Below are 12,500 nucleotides of genomic sequence, written 5' to 3' on the forward strand. Positions count from 1 at the left end.
CCAGACTGGACTAGCTGTCTGTCCTCTCTCACTGTGTCACCAGACTGGACTAGCTGTCTGTCCTCTCACTGTGACACCAGACTGGACTAGCTGTCTGTCCTCTCTCACTGTGACACCAGACTGGACTAGCTGTCTGTCCTCTCACTGTGACACCAGACTGGACTAGCTGTCTGTCCTCTCACTGTGACACCAGACTGGACTAGCTGTCTGTCCTCTCTCACTGTGACACCAGACTGGACTAGCTGTCTGTCCTCTCACTGTGACACCAGACTGGACTAGCTGTCTGTCCTCTCACTGTGACACCAGACTGGACTAGCTGTCTGTCCTCTCACTGTGTCACCAGACTGGACTAGCTGTCTGTCCTCTCACTGTGTCACCAGACTGGACTAGCTGTCTGTCCTCTCACTGTGACACCAGACTGGACTAGCTGTCTGTCCTCTCACTGTGTCACCAGACTGGACTAGCTGTCTGTCCTCTCTCACTGTGACACCAGACTGGACTAGCTGTTTGTCCTCTCACTGTGACACCAGACTGGACTAGCTGTCTGTCCTCTCTCACTGTGACACCAGACTGGACTAGTTGTCTGTCCTCTCACTGTGACACCAGACTGGACTAGCTGTCTGTCCTCTCACTGTGACACCAGACTGGACTAGCTGTCTGTCCTCTCTCACTGTGACACCAGACTGGACTAGCTGTCTGTCCTCTCACTGTGACACCAGACTGGACTAGCTGTCTGTCCTCTCACTGTGACACCAGACTGGACTAGCTGTCTGTCCTCTCTCACTGTGTCACCAGACTGGACTAGCTGTCTGTCCTCTCACTGTGACACCAGACTGGACTAGCTGTCTGTCCTCTCTCACTGTGACACCAGACTGGACTAGCTGTCTGTCCTCTCACTGTGTCACCAGACTGGACTAGCTGTCTGTCCTCTCTCACTGTGACACCAGACTGGACTAGCTGTCTGTCCTCTCACTGTGACACCAGACTGGACTAGCTGTCTGTCCTCTCTCACTGTGTCACCAGACTGGACTAGCTGTCTGTCCTCTCACTGTGACACCAGACTGGACTAGCTGTCTGTCCTCTCTCACTGTGACACCAGACTGGACTAGCTGTCTGTCCTCTCACTGTGACACCAGACTGGACTAGCTGTCTGTCCTCTCACTGTGACACCAGACTGGACTAGCTGTCTGTCCTCTCACTGTGACACCAGACTGGACTAGCTGTCTGTCCTCTCTCACTGTGACCCCAGACTGGACTAGCTGTCTGTCCTCTCACTGTGACACCAGACTGGACTAGCTGTCTGTCCTCTCTCACTGTGACACCAGACTGGACTAGCTGTCTGTCCTCTCTCACTGTGACACCAGACTGGACTAGCTGTCTGTCCTCTCTCACTGTGTCACCAGACTGGACTAGCTGTCTGTCCTCTCACTGTGACACCAGACTGGACTAGCTGTCTGTCCTCTCTCACTGTGTCACCAGACTGGACTAGCTGTCTGTCCTCTCTCACTGTGACACCAGACTGGACTAGCTGTCTGTCCTCTCACTGTGACACCAGACTGGACTAGCTGTCTGTCCTCTCACTGTGACACCAGACTGGACTAGCTGTCTGTCCTCTCTCACTGTGACACCAGACTGGACTAGCTGTCTGTCCTCTCTCACTGTGACACCAGACTGGACTAGCTGTCTGTCCTCTCACTGTGACACCAGACTGGACTAGCTGTCTGTCCTCTCTCACTGTGACACCAGACTGGACTAGCTGTCTGTCCTCTCTCACTGTGACACCAGACTGGACTAGCTGTCTGTCCTCTCACTGTGACACCAGACTGGACTAGCTGTCTGTCCTCTCTCACTGTGTCACCAGACTGGACTAGCTGTCTGTCCTCTCACTGTGTCACCAGACTGGACTAGCTGTCTGTCCTCTCACTGTGACACCAGACTGGACTAGCTGTCTGTCCTCTCACTGTGACACCAGACTGGACTAGCTGTCTGTCCTCTCACTGTGACACCAGACTGGACTAGCTGTCTGTCCTCTCTCACTGTGTCACCAGACTGGACTAGCTGTCTGTCCTCTCTCACTGTGTCACCAGACTGGACTAGCTGTCTGTCCTCTCACTGTGTCACCAGACTGGACTAGCTGTCTGTCCTCTCACTGTGTCACCAGACTGGACTAGCTGTCTGTCCTCTCTCACTGTGTCACCAGACTGGACTAGCTGTCTGTCCTCTCTCACTGTGACACCAGACTGGACTAGCTGTCTGTCCTCTCACTGTGACACCAGACTGGACTAGCTGTCTGTCCTCTCACTGTGACACCAGACTGGACTAGCTGTCTGTCCTCTCACTGTGACACCAGACTGGACTAGCTGTCTGTCCTCTCACTGTGACACCAGACTGGACTAGCTGTCTGTCCTCTCACTGTGACACCAGACTGGACTAGCTGTCTGTCCTCTCACTGTGACACCAGACTGGACTAGAGAGAGTAACAGCCAACACACCCAGTTGAAGTAAATCTGGGCTGTGAATAATAACTGTGCATCCAGATAGCAGCAGAAGGCTTCTAGAAGGAGAGAGAACTGGAGTCAGACAGACTAATGGGTTTCCTCCACAGCAGACAGAGCAGCATTTCACCTGACACTTATCTTATACACACAAACAACTACTGTCTTTGTCTCTTTCTCTCTCTCTCTCTCTCTGACACACACACGTGCACGCACGCACGCACGCATACACACACACACGCACACTCTGCCTGTGTGTGGATTCATTGTGTTTCTGTCAGTCAGTGTTTCTCAGGCTTTTAGATCTCAGAGGAAACAGCAGGCAAATCTCTCTCTCTCTCTGTCTCACTTTCGCTCCCTACTTCTCTCTCCCTCACTTTTTCTCCTCTCTCTTTCTCTCTCTCTCCCTCTCCCCCTCTCCCCCCTCTCTCTCTCTCCCTCCCTCTCTCCCTCTCCCCCTCTCCCCCCTCTCTCTCTCCCTCTCCCCCTCTCTCTCTCCTCCCCCCCTCTCTCTCTCCCTCTCTCTCTCCCTCTCTCTCTCCCTCTCTCTCTCCCTCTCTCTCTTTCCTCTCCACTCAGGCCAGAGCTATTTTCCAGAAGCAACACAAACCATCAGTATCTCCTGTCTCACACACACACACACACTCCGTCTTGCTGCTCCCCGCCAAACAGCGAGAGAGTGTGTGTGGGGGTATGAAAGCGACCTGCCGGAGGGGAAAAGCACTTCACAAGGAAGAACAGAAAGATAAGTCAAAAGAGGAGGAGAGAGAGAGAGAGCGCGCATTATACAGAGGAGAAGAAAGACAGACGCTTTGACTAGCGAACACACAGATAACACACACACACACACGGAGAGCAGAAAGAGAGTGTGTGTGTGTGTGTGTGTGTGTGTGTGTGTGTGTGTGTGTGTGTGTGTGTGTGTGTGTGTGTGTGTGTGTGTGTGTGTGTGTGTGTGTGTGTGTGTGTGTGTGTGTGTGTGGTGTGTGTGTGTGTGTGTGTGTGTGTGTGTGTGTGTGTGTGTGTGTGTGTGTGTGTGTGTGTGTGTGTGTGTGTGTGTGTGTGTGTGTGTGAGAGAGAGAGCATAGCAATCTGGGTCCTCTATGTTCTAAATGAGACTGTTACACAGCCGTAGGTTACGAGGAGACGGAGCTGGAAACACACACACACAGACACACAGGAGACTAACAGACTATCCATGGAGCACCACTGCCCCCTCTGGCTGAACATAATATTACAACTCTCTTGTTACGAAGGGCGGACTCAGTGCTCCCTTCCCTCCTTCATTCCTCTCCTTCTTTCAAGGAAGGGAAGCAGGATAATCTTGAATTATTAAACACCTGGGATCAAATCTGTCTCCTTCTCCTCTCCTCTTCTCCTTCTCCTCTCCACTCCTCCTCCTCCTCTCCTTCTCCTCCTCTTCCTCTTCTCCTCCTACTCCTCTCTTCTGTCTTCTCCTCCTCTCCTTCTCGTCTCCTCTCCTTTTCTTACTCCTTCTCCTCCTCTCCTTCTGTTCCGCTTCTCTCCTTCTGTTCCGCTTCTCTCCTTCTGTTCCGCTTCTCTCCTTCTGTTCCTCTCCTCTCCTTCTGTTCCTCTTCTCTCCTTCTGTTCCTCTTCTCTCCTTCTGTTCATCTTCTCTCCTTCTGTTCCTCTTCTCTCCTTCTGTTCCTCTTCTCTCCTTCTGTTCCTCTTCTCTCCTTCTGTTCCTCTCCTCTCCTTCTGTTCCTCTCCTCTCCTTCTGTTCCTCTTCTCTCCTTCTGTTCCGCTTCTCTCCTTCTGTTCATCTTCTCTCCTTCTGTTCCTCTTCTCTCCTTCTGTTCCGCTTCTCTCCTTCTGTTCCTCTCCTCTCCTTCTGTTCCGCTTCTCTCCTTCTGTTCATCTTCTCTCCTTCTGTTCCGCTTCTCTCCTTCTGTTACCCTTCTCTCCTTCTGTTCCTCTTCTCTCCTTCACCCTCTCCCTCATCCTCTCCCTCTCCACAACACCAATGCCCCTTGAGGCCTGGTTGTAGTTGATGTCAATAATCTCGATTCCTCCACAGCTCCTCCAGTCCTGTGTATTATTGTCTAGGAGGGAGGAGGGATATTTGGGAGAAGCAGCATTGACATTTGAGGGATCATCTTTTTTTTGGGGGGGTGTTCTTTGATCAAATGGCAGGATGATTGAAGCAGTAATGTCAGGTCGTTTGATGTGCAGCGTGGAACACACACACACACACTCATGCACACATACACACACACACACACACATACACACACACACATACACACAGCCAGATGCTTGGCTCCTCTCTCAAATACCAATCAAATCAAAAAGGCAGAGATGAGTAGGCTCTGAATGTAATAAACACACACACACACACAGCGGCAGGCAAACAAACACACACACACACACACACACACACACACACACACACACACACACACACACACACACACACACACACACACACACACACACACACAGAGAGAGAGGCAGGCAAACACACACAGACATACACACGCATAAACCCACACAGGCAGACAGAGAGAGAGAGAGATACTTACACACACACTCAGACTCGTGAGCACACAGAAACACACACTCACACACACCTGGTAATTACCTGGTTGTCTGAAGGCCTTTTGATGTTAGGTGTGACCTCTGGACAGAGTGTTAGGTGTGACCCCTGGACAGAGTGTTAGGTGTGACCCCTGGACAGAGTGTTAGGTGTGACCCCTGGACAGAGTGTAAGGTGTGACCCCTGGACAGACTGTTAGGTGTGACCCCTGGACAGAGTGTTAGGTGTGACCCCTGGACAGAGTGTTAGGTGTGACCCCTGGACAGAGTGTTAGGTGTGACCCCTGGACAGAGAGTTAGGTGTGACCCCTGGACAGAGAGTTAGGTGTGACCCCTGGACAGAGTATTAAGTGTGACCCCTGGACAGAGTGTTAGGTGTGACCCCTGGACAGAGTGTTAGGTGTGACCCCTGGACAGAGTGTTAGGTGTGACCCCTGGACAGAGTGTTAGGTGTGACCCCTGGACAGAGAGTTAGGTGTGACCCCTGGACAGAGAGTTAGGTGTGACCCCTGGACAGAGTGTTAGGTGTGACCCCTGGACAGAGTGTTAGGTGTGACCCCTGGACAGAGTGTTAGGTGTGACCCCTGGACAGAGAGTTAGGTGTGACCCCTGGACAGGGTGTTAGGTGTGACCCCTGGACAGAGTGTTAGGTGTGACCCCTGGACAGAGTGTTAGGTGTGACACCTGGATAGAGTGTTAGGTGTGACCCCTGGACAGAGAATTAGGTGTGACCCCTGGACAGAGTGTTAGGTGTGACCCCTGGACAGAGTGTTAGGTGTGACCCCTGGACAGAGGGTTAGGTGTGACCCCTGGACAGAGAGTTAGGTGTGACCCCTGGACAGAGTGTTAGGTGTGACCCCTGGACAGAGAGTTAGGTGTGACCCCTGGACAGAGTGTTAGGTGTGACCCCTGGACAGAGTGTTAGGTGTGACCCCTGGACAGAGTGTTAGGTGTGACCCCTGGACAGAGAGTTAGGTGTGACCCCTGGACAGGGTGTTAGGTGTGACCCCTGGACAGAGTGTTAGGTGTGACCCCTGGACATAGTGTTAGGTGTGACCCCTGGACAGAGTGTTAGGTGTGACACCTGGATAGAGTGTTAGGTGTGACCCCTGGACAGAGTGTTAGGTGTGACCCCTGGACAGAGTGTTAGGTGTGACACCTGGATAGAGTGTTAGGTGTGACCCCTGGACAGAGAATTAGGTGTGACCCCTGGACAGAGTGTTAGGTGTGACCCCTGGACAGAGTGTTAGGTGTGACCCCTGGACAGAGAGTTAGGTGTGACCCCTGGACAGAGAGTTAGGTGTGACCCCTGGACAGAGTGTTAGGTGTGACCCCTGGACAGAGAGTTAGGTGTGACCCCTGGACAGAGTGTTAGGTGTGACCCCTGGACAGAGTGTTAGGTGTGACCCCTGGACAGAGTGTTAGGTGTGACCCCTGGACAGAGAGTTAGGTGTGACCCCTGGACAGGGTGTTAGGTGTGACCCCTGGACAGAGTGTTAGGTGTGACCCCTGGACATAGTGTTAGGTGTGACCCCTGGACAGAGTGTTAGGTGTGACACCTGGATAGAGTGTTAGGTGTGACCCCTGGACAGAGAATTAGGTGTGACCCCTGGACAGAGTGTTAGGTGTGACCCCTGGACAGAGTGTTAGGTGTGACCCCTGGACAGAGAGTTAGGTGTGACCCCTGGACAGAGAGTTAGGTGTGACCCCTGGACAGAGTGTTAGGTGTGACCCCTGGACAGAGAGTTAGGTATGTCTGTGGCAAAAAGAGGGAAGGAAAATAAAGCAGGAAGAGGGAGAAAATGGAAGAGAGAGAAAAGGAAAGCGAGAGAGAGAGAGAGAGAGAGAGAGAGAGAGAGAGAGAGAGAGAGCGAGAGAGAGACATATTTATACAGATATAGAGATCTGGTCTCAGTAGACCTGAGAGTAGGTGTGTGTTTGAGTGCAGAATATCCCCACATCATTATGAGACCTCTCCATCTGTACCAGTATATCCAAACCCCCACTATGAGACCTCTCCCTGTACCAGTGTATTCATACCCCCACTATGATATCTCTCCATCTGTACCAGTGTATTCATACCCCCACTATGATATCTCTCCATCTGTACCAGTGTATTCATACCCCCACTATGATATATCTCCATCTGTACCAGTGTATTCATACCCCCACTATGATATCTCTCCATCTGTACCAGTGTATTCATACCCCCACTATGATATCTCTCCATCTGTACCAGTGTATTCATACCCCCACTATGATATCTCTCCATCTGTACCAGTGTATTCATACCCCCACTATGATATATCTCCATCTGTACCAGTGTATTCATACCCCCACTATGATATCTCTCCATCTGTACCAGTGTATTCATACCCCCACTATGATATCTCTCCATCTGTACCAGTGTATTCATACCCCCACTATGATATCTCTCCATCTGTACCAGTGTATTCATACCCCCACTATGATATCTCTCCATCTGTACCAGTGTATTCATACCCCCACTATGATATCTCTCCATCTGTACCAGTGTATTCATACCCCCACTATGATATCTCTCCATCTGTACCAGTGTATTCATATCCCCACTATGATATCTCTCCATCTGTACCAGTGTATTCATACCCCCACTATGATATCTCTCCATCTGTACCAGTGTATTCATACCCCCACTATGATATATCTCCATCTGTACCAGTGTATTCATACCCCCACTATGATATATCTCCATCTGTACCAGTGTATTCATACCCCCACTATGAGACCTCTCCATCTGTACCAGTGTATTCATACCCCCACTATGATATCTCTCCATCTGTACCAGTGTATTCATACCCCCACTATGAGACCTCTCCATCTGTACCAGTGTATTCATACCCCCACTATGAGACCTCTCCATCTGTACCAGTGTATTCATACCCCCACTATGATATCTCTCCATCTGTACCAGTGTATTCATACCCCCACTATGATATCTCTCCATCTGTACCAGTGTATTCATAACCCCCACTATGATATCTCTCCATCTGTACCAGTGTATTCATACCCCCACTATGATATCTCTCCATCTGTACCAGTGTATTCATACCCCCACTATGATATCTCTCCATCTGTACCAGTGTATTCATATCCCCACTATGATATCTCTCCATCTGTACCAGTGTATTCATACCCCCACTATGATATCTCTCCATCTGTACCAGTGTATTCATACCCCCACTATGATATATCTCCATCTGTACCAGTGTATTCATACCCCCACTATGATATATCTCCATCTGTACCAGTGTATTCATACCCCCACTATGATACCTCTCCATCTGTACCAGTGTATTCATACCCCCACTATGAGACCTCTCCATCTGTACCAGTGTATTCATACCCCCACTATGAGACCTCTCCATCTGTACCAGTGTATTCATACCCCCACTATGATATCTCTCCATCTGTACCAGTGTATTCATACCCCCACTAGGATATCTCTCCATCTGTACCAGTGTATTCATACCCCCACTATGAGACCTCTTCATCTGTACCAGTGTATTCATACCCCCACTATGAGACCTCTCCATCTGTACCAGTGTATTTATACCCCCACTATGATATCTCTCCATCTGTACCAGTGTATTCATACCCCCACTATGATATCTCTCCATCTGTACCAGTGTATTCATACCCCCACTATGAGACCTCTCCATCTGTACCAGTGTATTCATACCCCCACTATGATATCTCTCCATCTGTACCAGTGTATTCATACCCCCACTATGATATATCTCCATCTGTACCAGTGTATTCATACCCCCACTATGATATATCTCCATCTGTACCAGTGTATTCATACCCCCACTATGATATCTCTCCATCTGTACCAGTGTATTCATACCCCCACTATGATATATCTCCATCTGTACCAGTGTATTCATACCCCCACTATGATATCTCTCCATCTGTACCAGTGTATTCATACCCCCACTATGATATATCTCCATCTGTACCAGTGTATTCATACCCCCACTATGATATCTCTCCATCTGTACCAGTGTATTCATACCCCCACTATGATATATCTCCATCTGTACCAGTGTATTCATACCCCCACTATGATATCTCTCCATCTGTACCAGTGTATTCATACCCCCACTATGATATCTCTCCATCTGTACCAGTGTATTCATACCCCCACTATGATATCTCTCCATCTGTACCAGTGTATTCATACCCCCACTATGATATATCTCCATCTGTACCAGTGTATTCATACCCCCACTATGATATCTCTCCATCTGTACCAGTGTATTCATACCCCCACTATGATATCTCTCCATCTGTACCAGTGTATTCATACCCCCACTATGATATCTCTCCATCTGTACCAGTGTATTCATACCCCCACTATGATATCTCTCCATCTGTACCAGTGTATTCATACCCCCACTATGATATCTCTCCATCTGTACCAGTGTATTCATACCCCCACTATGATATCTCTCCATCTGTACCAGTGTATTCATATCCCCACTATGATATCTCTCCATCTGTACCAGTGTATTCATACCCCCACTATGATATCTCTCCATCTGTACCAGTGTATTCATACCCCCACTATGATATATCTCCATCTGTACCAGTGTATTCATACCCCCACTATGATATATCTCCATCTGTACCAGTGTATTCATACCCCCACTATGAGACCTCTCCATCTGTACCAGTGTATTCATACCCCCACTATGATATCTCTCCATCTGTACCAGTGTATTCATACCCCCACTATGAGACCTCTCCATCTGTACCAGTGTATTCATACCCCCACTATGAGACCTCTCCATCTGTACCAGTGTATTCATACCCCCACTATGATATCTCTCCATCTGTACCAGTGTATTCATACCCCCACTATGATATCTCTCCATCTGTACCAGTGTATTCATAACCCCCACTATGATATCTCTCCATCTGTACCAGTGTATTCATACCCCCACTATGATATCTCTCCATCTGTACCAGTGTATTCATACCCCCACTATGATATCTCTCCATCTGTACCAGTGTATTCATATCCCCACTATGATATCTCTCCATCTGTACCAGTGTATTCATACCCCCACTATGATATCTCTCCATCTGTACCAGTGTATTCATACCCCCACTATGATATATCTCCATCTGTACCAGTGTATTCATACCCCCACTATGATATATCTCCATCTGTACCAGTGTATTCATACCCCCACTATGATACCTCTCCATCTGTACCAGTGTATTCATACCCCCACTATGAGACCTCTCCATCTGTACCAGTGTATTCATACCCCCACTATGAGACCTCTCCATCTGTACCAGTGTATTCATACCCCCACTATGATATCTCTCCATCTGTACCAGTGTATTCATACCCCCACTAGGATATCTCTCCATCTGTACCAGTGTATTCATACCCCCACTATGAGACCTCTTCATCTGTACCAGTGTATTCATACCCCCACTATGAGACCTCTCCATCTGTACCAGTGTATTTATACCCCCACTATGATATCTCTCCATCTGTACCAGTGTATTCATACCCCCACTATGATATCTCTCCATCTGTACCAGTGTATTCATACCCCCACTATGAGACCTCTCCATCTGTACCAGTGTATTCATACCCCCACTATGATATCTCTCCATCTGTACCAGTGTATTCATACCCCCACTATGATATATCTCCATCTGTACCAGTGTATTCATACCCCCACTATGATATATCTCCATCTGTACCAGTGTATTCATACCCCCACTATGAGACCTCTCCATCTGTACCAGTGTATTCATACCCCCACTATGATATCTCTCCATCTGTACCAGTGTATTCATACCCCCACTATGAGACCTCTCCATCTGTACCAGTGTATTCATACCCCCACTATGAGACCTCTCCATCTGTACCAGTGTATTCATACCCCCACTATGATATCTCTCCATCTGTACCAGTGTATTCATACCCCCACTATGATATCTCTCCATCTGTACCAGTGTATTCATAACCCCCACTATGATATCTCTCCATCTGTACCAGTGTATTCATACCCCCACTATGATATCTCTCCATCTGTACCAGTGTATTCATACCCCCACTATGATATCTCTCCATCTGTACCAGTGTATTCATATCCCCACTATGATATCTCTCCATCTGTACCAGTGTATTCATACCCCCACTATGATATCTCTCCATCTGTACCAGTGTATTCATACCCCCACTATGATATATCTCCATCTGTACCAGTGTATTCATACCCCCACTATGATACCTCTCCATCTGTACCAGTGTATTCATACCCCCACTATGAGACCTCTCCATCTGTACCAGTGTATTCATACCCCCACTATGAGACCTCTCCATCTGTACCAGTGTATTCATACCCCCACTATGATATCTCTCCATCTGTACCAGTGTATTCATACCCCCACTAGGATATCTCTCCATCTGTACCAGTGTATTCATACCCCCACTATGAGACCTCTTCATCTGTACCAGTGTATTCATACCCCCACTATGAGACCTCTCCATCTGTACCAGTGTATTTATACCCCCACTATGATATCTCTCCATCTGTACCAGTGTATTCATACCCCCACTATGATATCTCTCCATCTGTACCAGTGTATTCATACCCCCACTATGAGACCTCTCCATCTGTACCAGTGTATTCATACCCCCACTATGATATCTCTCCATCTGTACCAGTGTATTCATACCCCCACTATGATATATCTCCATCTGTACCAGTGTATTCATACCCCCACTATGATATATCTCCATCTGTACCAGTGTATTCATACCCCCACTATGATATCTCTCCATCTGTACCAGTGTATTCATACCCCCACTATGATATATCTCCATCTGTACCAGTGTATTCATACCCCCACTATGATATCTCTCCATCTGTACCAGTGTATTCATACCCCCACTATGATATATCTCCATCTGTACCAGTGTATTCATACCCCCACTATGATATCTCTCCATCTGTACCAGTGTATTCATACCCCCACTATGATATATCTCCATCTGTACCAGTGTATTCATACCCCCACTATGAGACCTCTCCATCTGTACCAGTGTATTCATACCCCCACTATGATATCTCTCCATCTGTACCAGTGTATTCATACCCCCACTATGATATCTCTCCATCTGTACCAGTGTATTCATACCCCCACTATGATATCTCTCCATCTGTACCAGTGTATTCATACCCCTACTATGATATCTCTCCATCTGTACCAGTGTATTCATACCCCCACTATGATATCTCTCCATCTGTACCAGTGTATTCATACCCCCACTAGGATATCTCTCCATCTGTACCAGTGTATTCATACCCCCACTATGATATCTCTCCATCTGTACCAGTGTATTCATACCCCCACTATGATATCTCTCCATCTGTACCAGTG

This window comes from Salvelinus alpinus, chromosome 6 (assembly GCF_045679555.1).
Source record: "Salvelinus alpinus chromosome 6, SLU_Salpinus.1, whole genome shotgun sequence".
Classification (NCBI taxonomy): domain Eukaryota; kingdom Metazoa; phylum Chordata; class Actinopteri; order Salmoniformes; family Salmonidae; genus Salvelinus; species Salvelinus alpinus.